This window comes from Pinus tabuliformis, chromosome X (assembly GCF_031772625.1).
Source record: "Pinus tabuliformis cultivar Carrire ecotype Pingquan chromosome X, CPIR1, whole genome shotgun sequence".
NCBI classification, from domain to species: domain Eukaryota; kingdom Viridiplantae; phylum Streptophyta; class Pinopsida; order Pinales; family Pinaceae; genus Pinus; species Pinus tabuliformis.
In genome coordinates, this window is record NC_142308.1 from 1,339,450,889 (window position 1) to 1,339,455,171 (window position 4,283).

Below are 4,283 nucleotides of genomic sequence, written 5' to 3' on the forward strand. Positions count from 1 at the left end.
GCAATCTGGCTTGTTCAGGCATGTGGAGACAAAGAAAATCATGGCCTGGGTCATTGAATATTTCCCCGGTAGCGATCTTAATAGTCTGAGGCACATGTAGATAGAGAAAACCTTTTCAGATTCCATCATCCGTTTCTTTGCAGCGGGGATTGTTTTGTATTCGAGCATCTGCACAGCCTTGGGATTGTATACAGAGATCTAAAACCAGAGAACATGCTGATACAGGCTAGTGGTCATGTCATGATCACCGTTTCTGATATCTCCACCAACCTCAAACTCGATCACACCACATAAATCATCTTCGAAATACTGATTAGTAGGTTCAATTAAGAAAACCTGAAATGCCAACATGCTCAGTCATACCTTTGTCCTTGCCTCATAATTTTGCTGTGCCAATCCGATTCACATCTCGCAACCTTCACTTTCAACAATCGACAAAGACATAAGGTGCGCACTTTAACTCTAGGCTCATCCTTGTAAACACAACTCTCGTAACTTAATTGCTATTCTCAAATCCATTTTACTAGTAGCATAGTCCTTACTAAAATATAGGACGAAAGGAGCATCAAAATCTAGGAAATAAGACTAAACAGATCAACAAGTGAGGGTGGTGGTGCTTTACAATATAGAGGAGATTTTAAAGCTTCGACTATTGCATACAAACAATTACATCAGCAATCTGCTATACCAAGTTATCTTAAAGATAGTAACAGAAGAAAGTCCAATGTAGACTGTTTCCTTCAAATATTTACAATGACAGAATTGATAAACAAGGTGCTTGTGCATGTCTCTAGCCACACTTGGACACCATCAGGGCCTCACCACCGACCACTTTCAGACTTAGAATTATACAATAACACTACAACTAAGATGTGGTCACTTTACCAAATATCCTCAATACCAATAATAGTAATTCTATCTGCATCTGCATCATCATCTTCAAGTTCAAGTTCAGGTTCTAGTTTTACATGTCTTACCAAATCGCCTCTTGCACTAGGAACTCTCCAGCAAGTGTATATGTTGTCCTTCAATGCCGATTTGCTTCATTGTCATGGTTCTAATAATTTTCCCAAGTCAATCCAGAAAAAAATAGCGTGTTTCTTTTCGCCTTCTATTGACAAAATAGAGTTGCATCAAATCTGTGCTACACTCAATAGAGGACAGATCACATAATTAGCACTACCAAGCTTGCTACCAATCCTCTTAACGTTGTCCATCTATCCGTCCTTGCTTCAATACCCAATGGCAATTATCTCCTACGTTGCCCAATTTGTCTTCGCCAGCAACGTAGAATCCAAATGAATTCATCTTCCTACAATTTCCAGATCAATATACTTGTAGATTCAAACAAAATGTAGAACAAGCATCTTTCTTCTTTGATACCACATAAAGGAAGTTAACACACAGCCAATAATGCACTCACAAAGCCATATTAAATATATATGCAAATTAACACACAATAATAAACCAGCAACACACAAAAGACAAATTGGTAGAAAAGGCGGAGAGCCTTCAGCATTCCTCACATTCTCATTATTAATCAATCCAACGTAGAAATAATGATAATAGTATGCATAAATACATGAGGAAGTTGGTCTCAAGATAGTACGTCTATCTTGGGCACTATTGTTCGAGACAATTTCTCAACTACACAGTAACTTAGGAGAACTAGCTGGAGAGAATCTCTCCTCCTAACTAAACTCCCTAGTTTGAGGAACTAACTCTCATGATTTAATTTAGTTAATTATTTTATTTCGATTTATTTATTGTTTTTAAGAGAGTGAGACTAACACCAAGAAGAGAAAACCAAATCTTGAAAAGTATTTAAAAAAAATTGAGTAAGAGGATGGGGATTTAAGATCAAAAGAAATAGGAAAAGAACCATGCTCAGAAGTCTGGCAGTTGTGCTAGCCAAGTCTAGTTAAGACCAGATGGCTGGAGACACTCTTAGTCTTTGAAAGAGAAAGAATTTCCCTAGAACAGGGATAGCATAGGGGGAGATCTATTGTTATGGTAAATCTCATGGTAGGGAGGTAAACACAGTGTAGGTCTATGTGTAGACCAAAAAGGAGCAACTAAATACAACTAAGTTGAGGATTCGATTATAAGATGCAGCATTAGATAAGTGACAATCTTGTTTAAAGTTTCCAACTTGCATAGATTAATAAATTCTAATCTATGAAATTGAATAAGTATTGTTCAGTAAGTTTAATTTCTGATGGTTATTATGTTAGAACAGAGTCTTTTATAGAGGCAATGAATTCTGTGCAAAACTATTTTAAATGGAAGTACATGAATAAGAATCAGAGAAAATCACACATTATTTTACCTAAGGTATAATACAGTAAGATGGTAGATTGCAGTAAAAATGTAGCTTGCAGAAAATATAAAGATTGTTGTAAATGTCTAAATTACAGTAAATAACTAGAATGGAAGTAAAATAGCTAGAAAGATAGTGTTGATAAAACCTAAGATAGACGAAAATTGTAATAGAGTAATTTCAGTATCATGCTCGGGTAAATATATAATGTCTTTCATGCAACGAGAAGCAAATTTCAGTTGAAGAAAATTATGTAATCTTATCCATAGTGAAAAATTCAATTTAACAAGTAGTCGAACAAAATAACATTGGGAAATATCTGAGCAAGCTTCATGCAATAAGACAAATTTCTGAATTTAAAATCCTAGTTATTTCCTTGATTCACATAGATCTGAATGCTAGAGGAAATAGGAAGAGTGTCGATTTAGTCCGACACTCCCCAAGGGATTTCATGCGGATGAAATACCCACTAAAGGTTAGAGGGGCTTAGTACGTAGATGCTAAAAAACTAAAGGCAAAGTATCTAAAAGCCAAATATTCCAGTTACCCCGAGTCATAGCCATAATAGATACATCTTCGTTATAAATCATATAAATTATAGATAAAAGCAGAAGGAAAAACAATTTAATCCAAGATTAAAACAAAGTTCTTCTTTTAAAGAGAAAGACCAAACAATCTTGACAATTATCATCATTCCACAACGCCTCAAAAAAAGTACATATGATTTCTTGTAAATGTCCATAATGTCAAACTAGATATAACAGAGAGCCTTGACAGAGGACTAAGAATGACATAAATCAAATACATTATTTTATGTAAACTCCACTACTCAAAAACTGGTTAAAATACCGAACCAGGACTACAAGCAATGACCAAGCCATTTTAAATTTATATACAAGGCCAATATCACAGTGGAACTCCGGCTTCCATAAGCCGAGAGCGAAAACATACAATCTATTAAATCAAAAGAACAAGCCATATCGCAAGCCGACCTTCTAGCCATAGAAGCCCTAAATATGTGACAACTTAATTATTGAAATACTCGGTATTTGGCATGTTCTTCCTCCAGGAAGACAAGCCCTGAAATGAAGTCTTAGCCCCAATATCCTTTGAGGGTTGCGATACCTGGAAGGAGAATTTGCAAAGACATAGCAAGAAAGAAAACGAGGATTAGCAATAACTCAGACATATACACAAGCTTCTGTAATATAGCCAGATAAATAGACTGTAAATGAAATATTATCATCATTTAAACACCCAAAATACCCTAATGCCGAAGCTGAACTCCTGCTCACCCAAGTGCTGAAGGCAATTGACCAATAAAACCAGAAGCATACCAAGAGCTTAGCAATGTTGCCACAGAATAGGGAGGCACTCACATCAGGCAAGGAGATCCATCGAAACAAGTCCCCAATCAGCAGAACAGAGCAGATCCGAAGCCCAACAGGCTTGCAAAGAAGGACAACAATAAATAAGACCAAACTCGCCAAAGGGTAAATGTCAAAACCCTAGAGAACCAGACAATCACTCCGAGCGACCAGAATCATTGATGAGGGAAGCCAATCCTAAGGTAAATGTTGCAGGTAGGCTACTTGGTGTGTAACAGTATGCCACCTAGGCTGGGACAGCGAAGGCCTTTAATATAGCACCGATAGATGGCGAAGCCTCAACCATATGAAATCTAAGGTGTAATCAAATGTATCGATAGTTAAATAAATTGCAACAAGCGCATTAAAGGATTGACCACCTTCGCATATATGAGTTGTCACATCATATATGAAGACCATATGAATTGGAATCTCTAAGGTTTTAGTAATTGTCATTCCTAAAAGTTTGCCGAAAATCATAAACAAAATAACAGTGTTGAGTAATAAGGTAAGTTTCTATGGTAAGTAGGTAGAATTCCTAAATATTTATTTACTATCACAATAATTTTTATATATATATATATATATATATATAT

The 4,283-nt window shown here is 36.0% G+C and overlaps 1 long non-coding RNA gene across 2 annotated transcripts; it reads right to left on the minus strand.

Moving 5' to 3' along the window:
- Positions 1–2,943: 2,943 nt before the first annotated feature.
- Positions 2,944–3,975, minus strand: LOC149145012 (uncharacterized). Of its 2 annotated transcripts, none has more exons than XR_016264993.1 (2): positions 3,616–3,975; positions 2,944–3,445 (listed from the first exon to the last, which is right to left on the minus strand). It is a non-coding gene; the product is annotated as an uncharacterized LOC149145012 (long non-coding RNA). The 2 variants fall into 2 exon arrangements; XR_016264994.1 differs by having other exon boundaries at positions 3,587–3,975.
- Positions 3,976–4,283: the final 308 nt, after the last annotated feature.